Raw genomic sequence first — 7,651 nt, 5'->3', positions numbered from 1 at the left:
CGTCTTCTGCATGTTATTTATTTATTTATTTATTTATTTTATTGAAAAAAAAACAAATTTACAAACAAAATAGGCATTGAACAAACAATATTAACAATTTACAACTCTTATAGTTGCAAATTAAGTAACAGCGATGAAGTCTCAAATCAAATATACGATCTTAAAGGGCAAGGAATAAAAAAATATAAATGTGTTAATTCATTCAATAATAATACATTTTAAATAACTGAAAGAACAACATTTATAGAAAAGTAAGTTCTTGCCAGGGGTAAGGAGCTATAGGCACTTAGCTCATATAGAAATAAGCTTTTTCATTTGAAAGGGTATAAGAATCAGCAAAAGATTTAAATTCATTAATAAAATGAGGAAAGGATGGAGGGTTTTTCAAAACATGCTGTACAGAGTTAGACAGACGTGCAGTCACCGAACCGAAACAGCAGCCGCCTTTTACAGTTCCTCCTGAACCAAAACAACCAGCTCTTGCTGTTCATTTGGAAGAGATGGAAAACCGTGACGTTAAACTCGGAGCGATTCGTGACTCGAATTTATGCGTTTCAATGGCAACACTCAACGCTGAAATGAATCTGCAGCTGTCAGGTGGTACAGGTCAGTGCTCTTTAAGTTCATTATGTTCATTATATTTATAATATATTGTATGGTATGTGCTTTGAGACATGGGGTAGTTTAACGCCGTCTCTCGTGTTTTGAAGGAGGCGTGGCTTTAGAGACGCTCTGAAGGGAGGGTGGTATCTCATGCTTTCAAAGCTAGCTCGCTATTGCTAGCCTCCCGAAACTTCTAGCAAACGAAGAACAAAGACTGCGCATCATCAGATGTGTTTTGCTTTTTTGTTTTTAATTCATTTATGAAGCCACTACAAACTTAATCGTTAGGCTACATATTAATTGTCATATACAATGCGATCATGTTTTTTTTTTTTTTTTTTTTTTGCAGGCTATTAGCTTATTTTGTTTGAAATAAAACAGCCTGACAATGTCACTGCTAAATACCTGTAAGTATTGTGGTATTCCGCCATGTTTCTCACTGACACATACCTAAGCTCAAAGAAAATCCAGAGTTTCCTAGTCCCAATTAAAGGAACACTCCACCGTTTTTTTAAATAGGGCTTATTCACCTTCTTTCCTACATTTAGATAGGTGGGCAAATGCATTTTTGTCTCAGTGCATGCATTGTTTTAGTTTGACAGGGTCGGCGCTAGCTTAGCTTAGCTTAATGAATGGAATCCTTTGTTGCCAGCTAGCATGTCCTGAGTAAAAGTGATAAAAAAAAAAAAAAACCCCCACCTAATTACTTCTTGTGGCCTGCGTATTCACAACGAGTACAAATAGCGATGCAGATTAACACTAGGCGATTTCCTAGGCAGATATTGACTTGGGACTATATTAGGGGGAAGCACAGGCGAAGCACTGCTACTTGGGCGCAGAGATATCACACAACACATGAAATCCCACGACTTCCGTCAACATACCGGCGTGAATAGTAGCTGGCTATTTTTCCTACAGTACATTAATGGCAATGAATATTGCTAATTTTGTGAGAGAAGAAGAGGATGACTTCTCAGACAGTCAAGAGCCAGAGCCAGAACCATACCTGAGTTTTCAGAAGATGAGCTGCGTGCTTTGGAAATAGAATGACAGGAGAAGGAGGTTGCGATCGCTCAACAGCCTGAGGACGTGAGGATGAGAGCCAACACGAACTGGTGGTGTGAATGTGGGGGAATATGCCAATCTATCCCGACTGAAATAGTGTCTGTGCTGTGGAGAGTGGGACAAGTTACTGCCATCGATGACCAGGCTCAGCGCGTCAGATCAAGATGAGCGTGCCCGCAGTTGTGTCACAGCTACTGAGGATTTCACAGCGTTGATCCATCCTGCAGTAACTTTTACTCTATTTTTTTCCCGGTGTGATTAAGTGAACTGGAAAAAAAGCCCCACGCCGAATGGACCAAATGGACAACTGTCCACAGAGTAAGTGATTATTTTAAACATGACACATGTATAGATCGACCCATATTATACCTGTATTCACATTCACATATTATACCACATATTCACATTTCATGTGTTGCGTGATATCTCTGCGCCCAAGTAGCAGTGCTTCACCTAAGTAGCAGTGCTTCGCCTGTGCTTCCCCCTAATATAGTCCCAAGTCAATATCTGCCTAGGAAATCGCCTAGTGTTAATCTGCATCGCTATTTGTACTTGTTGTGAATACGCAGGCCACAAGAAGTAATTAGGTGGGGGTTTTTTTTTTTTGGATCACTTTTACTCAGGACATGCTAGCTGGCAACAAAGGATTCCATTCATTAAGCTAAGCTAAGCTAGCGCCGACCCTGTCAAACTAAAACAATGCATGCACTGAGACAAAAATGCATTTGCCCACCTATCTAAATGTAGGAAAGACGGTGAATAAGCCCTATTTCAAAAAACGGTGGAGTGTTCCTTTAAGTCTTTCCCTACCATAGATGGAATTTTCATGCTTTCCATGCTTTTACTGTTATATGGGGGGCGCTGTTATCTTCTGAATCTCTAGATCAGAACGCAGGCAAAAAAAGAGAGCAGAAACAAGCGATAAAAGCATTGCTTACGCACATTGTTGCGCGATTTTAGTCAAGTGTTGATTAAAAAAAAATGCACGAAGTTTGAATAAAACAGCCTGTTCTATCTTTTGATATAGGCTATTGCATGTTCAGATATTCATAGCCTACAATAAAATATTCTGGGGGCTATTACATTTTTGTGAAAATTAAAAAATGCTGGTGGTGGCTGGTGACTTTATATATAAAAAAAGCCGCTGGCAGGGAAAGAGTTAGGCCTGAGACTTTGTGGTGGCGTTCATGTGCATTTAACTCATATACAATATTTCCGAGTGCTTCAGCAAGTGTATGAATGAACAATTTTAGGGCACAAAGTTGTTTATTCACCATTACAAAATGGCCATTACCCTATAGCCTAGTACACTTCATGTAGGGGACAGGGAGAGATTTCGGACACAGCATCCAATGCATCCTCATTCCTCAGTATCAAGAACACATCTGGGTCATTTCATGCATCCTCTGTTTGATGATTGGAATTGAACGTTGTCAGTTGATGATGATGTAACAAGACTCAGACTGTTTAAGAATGCATATTGGGAAACGGGCAGTATTCTTTTGTTGGAGTAATGAAACTTGTGGCTAGTGTTTTGGCAAAAGAGCGTAGAGTAGCAGTAATTGTCCATTCCCATAAAGCTCCTCAGTCTGCATATATATTAGTTTTTTTTTAAGCATTTGTTATTCCCATGGAGAAAATTAATGGGAAAACACATATGGAGCCAAGGCTATTGAAAAAGTAGGCAGTTTTCACTCTATTACATCATGGACTGGGATTGTCTGACAGGCATCCGATTGAATTCGCCCTTTGTTTGCTCCTGTCACATGATTCAGGGCTGCTCTATAGGAAGAACAACCTTTGGCACATGGTGGCTTGACACAAAAAAGTGTCTGTTCTTATGCTCTAAATGCTTTAATCTGTGGTCTGATTTTTTTTTAAATGCCATATTTGAAAGGATCCCTTTTTTGTCTGTTGATAATAATGCTTTCTGCGCCTGCTAGGAAAAGCCATTCGAAGAAATGTTACTGATAAAGCAGCATTTGTAATGTATGCATGTTTTCCCCATCTTACTATGTTTTTTCAATTATTTTATCCTTAACTTGATTAAAAAAACAGTAAAGAATTTATAATTTAACAAGAAAAAATGCTGTTCTTTTAAACATCCTATTCATCAAAGAATTCAGAAGAAAATGTATTGCGGTTTAATAAGATTTTTTTTTTTTCTTGAGCAGCAAATCATCATATTAGAATGATTTCTGAAGGATCGTGTGACCCTGAAGACTGGAGTAATCATGCCGAAAATTCAGCTTTGATCAAACGAATATATTACATTTTACAATATATTCAAATAGAAAACAGCTATTTCAAATTGTAATAATATTTTAAAATATTAAAAACAAAATCCATATTTTTGAAGAGACTTCAATTTTTTTTTACCCATCTCAAACCTTTGAATGTATTGTAAATCGACAAAACTTCTCTGAAGGCAATCTTGTCTTCCGTAACTTCACTTTATGAATAACATTTTCCTCTGCAGCAGAAATGTGTACAGATAGTGAGTTATTACATTTTTTCCTACTGATAAAGTATGTTTACGAGCTGCTTTATTCATAAAATTGAATTCAAATAAAAAAGTCAATTGACTTCAAATCAACTTTAAATCAAAAATGTATTGATTAAACCTAAACCTAAGACTACAGTAAAGAGAGGCTTGATCAAAGGCTTGGCATCCGCAAGCCTACAGTATATTGGTTAACCCAGTGTCTGAATATTGAGGGTTGGGGTTAGAATCTGCCCTAGTATTATGACCATAAAAGTTTAACAACAACCTTTATAAATGAATAATAAATCTCCTAACATTTTCTCACACACACAAATGTCAATGAGAATGAGCCTTTTGGACATATGAACAGTTTTAAAATAGTAGAAGATGGATGCTTCCTTACTTGGTGGATCTATTATGTTAATAATGTCAAGGTTACTGCTTGCATGGCTAAGTTTGTCAGCATATACTGTCCCAGATCCTTTATACTTCCTTCCTCTCAGATCACAGCAAAATACCTCTTTGCTGGCTGTCACACACATAGAAGTATATACATAGATGCCTCATCGGTCGAATATGTCGTATACATATCTATGGTCACACATTTGTATTTCTCTGAACAATATTAAATACACAAAAAATATTTCACACTTTTTGAATCATTCGACAAAATTGCAGATTGGCTGAAAATGATGCACAATAATAAATACTCTATTCTTTATTTTCTTTAAACATCACATTTCAGTATTTCATATAGTCTCAGCCCCCATGACCCTAATATAAGGATGAAAGCGGTTTGGATAAGGGATGGACGGATCTCATATTTAATCTCAAGCATGTTCTTTATTGACTTGTTTGGCTTGTTGGTAACCAACTACACTAACTTTTGAAAAAACCTTGTAAATGGCAAGAATGTTGATCCCCCGACGGTCAAAACCAGACATACTGCAAGTCGTTTACATACTGTACAGTAAATATTGAAATGGTCAGTTTCTTTACTCTTTGTTTACATTATCATAACTTCTATGAAAAATGTACTCCTAGAAGAAAAAGTTCTATATAGAACCTTAAAGAGTTCTGCCAGGCGTTTCAGATAGAACTTTTTAGAGGTTTCAATCATGGGATCATTTTATGGATTCAGGTTTAATTAATTAATTTTGTTTGAATTCTTTTTTTTATTTGAATAAAATTTTATGAATTAAGCAGCTCGTAAACATACTTTATTAGTCGAAAAAATGTAAATAACCTGTTAAACATTAAAGTATTATGCAATCATTAGGGGCCCTTTCACACCAACCTTGTTTGGTCCAGATTTTCTGACTTCTCAGTTTGATCCGAATCAAAATTACAGGTGTGAAACCTCCCCCGGACCACGGTCTGGACCAAACAGACAGGATTTGGTCAGACGAAAAGAGGTAGTCTCGGTCCGGATCAAACTGAACAAAGGTTTGGTTCGTTTCTAGTGTGAAAGCATTTTCTGTATGGTTCAGACTTTCAGACCATTTACAGGAAGTTCTGGTGGTTCCCGCAGGATTGCTTGCAGTCTTCTCCTCCTTTCCTGCCAGCGACGATAAAATGTTCGCACAATGAGGACGTTCATTTGGCGAATTTGAACTAGCCTCGAGTATAGTTGGTGCTGCAGGGAGTAATGCCGTAATAATAACAGTATAGTGCCAACGATATGCGTCTGTTCATTCATTCTTGTCAAAGTTGCTCGCCGAATTGACAACATACTGACGTCAGACGCATGTCCGTTTACAAACCAATCAATGTCAAGATGCAGCAGATGATGACGACAGGACACAAGTATGTCATGTAAAGTTCTTTAGTGCGCTCGCATAATTGCAATGTGAAACCAAACCAAAACTTACCGAAAGTATAAAATGTATCAAAACATGAACTTTGGTTCGGACCTTGGTGCGAAAACGCCCTTAGACATTTCTCCCTGTATAGAACCATTTTGGCATAAATGGTTCTTTAAAATTGAGCCTTGAGGAAAAATCCAGCACTGCTTCTCACCAGCGTAAGGTATGTTTTGCATGCTGGTCTCTAGCATGGGATGCTGGATGATGGTTTGGTACCCAGCATGAGAAGCGGTTGTGCTGGTGGACCATGCAGCATAGGGTATGTTTTGCACGCTGGGACCAGCTTGCGATGCTGGTGTGCTGGTGGACCAGCATATGTTGTCTTCTGGGTGCTATATGATTCCAGCAAGACCACAACAAAACTTGCGGATGTGTTAAAAGTTGTTTAAATCTATTTGAAGTCACCATTATGATGATTAGTGTTTATTTATGTCGATTTCAGTTGGACACTTGGCCCTTGACTTTGGTTGAATTAATTCTCTTTCAGCAACTGTTGAAAGTGCATGCTATCACTTTTGACTACAATATGTAATGCAATGACATACCTTTTACTATGTGCACTTTTTTGGGACCAGTGACTGACCGCTGGATTTTGACATGCGATCTCCCAAAGGACCATTTAAAGTCTTTAAAATCAGCAACTTTTCATTTTGAGCTTTCATTATCAATAGCTCTTTCTTAGTAAGAGCTCTTCTCATAAGCCCTGTTATTGAACAAACGGCTTATGATTATGGTGTTATTTGGCATTTTTCTTTGTTTTCATAACAGTTTTTGTTTTACAATGTACACAAGCTTTTTTAAATTCATTTGTATATAGATCCTTTTAAACCGGAGACAAATCCTTTGAAACGTTTCACCAGTTTTAATTTTTACTGTTTAAAATTTCAGATGACTTTGATTAATAATAAAATCATAACTAAAACAATTAAACCAGCTTCACCAGCACCAGTTTTGCTTGAGAATAGCATGATTATGCTGGTCCTCCAGTTAGACCAGCACTTTCCAGCAGAAACCAGCCATGAATTCATGCTGGTTTATGCTGGATTTTTCAGCAGGGTATATTGAACCCCACTGAACCTTTTTTGTTCTAAGAGTGCAATACTGTTATGATGGATTTTCATAATTCTGGGACAAAAGTAAAACAACAAAAATCTAGACATAAAAGGCATTTGAAAAGTAGCAAAAACTATGATAAATAAGTCACAGTTAAAAAGTTTCCAAAACAGAAAATCTGGAAAAAGGTATCTTTTAGTTTTAATAAAAATCCACCCGTGGGACATAGAAGTGCCTGTAGTTGAAGAAACACTCAAAATGGCTAACTAGCCGTGGTTAACGGGAACCTTGTGTTTTCCCCCTCTCTCATCTGCTCTGTAAAGTTCTCCAGTTTTTTCTGCATCGTTCTGCCTTTCTCTCTCTCTTTCTCCCCCCATCTTGCTGTCCCTCTCCCCAACGTCCTTCTCTTGGTCTGTTTTTGTTTTCCAAACAAGGTTCCCTTTACAGGAAATTGTGTATTCTGGAAGCGTTCAGGAAGGCAGAGAGCAGGTTTCCTGTTGGAGCCATGGCTACAAAAAAGAAAAAAGGAGGGAGGAAGAGAGAAAGCGGGGTGGCTGGAGGGGGGGGGTTGGGTGAAAGG

The sequence above is a fragment of the Abramis brama genome (assembly GCF_963993115.1).
Source record: "Abramis brama genome assembly, chromosome: 5".
In the NCBI taxonomy this organism is placed as follows: domain Eukaryota; kingdom Metazoa; phylum Chordata; class Actinopteri; order Cypriniformes; family Leuciscidae; genus Abramis; species Abramis brama.
The sequence above is the reverse complement of the archived record's forward strand: the minus strand, read 5'-3'. Positions refer to the sequence as shown.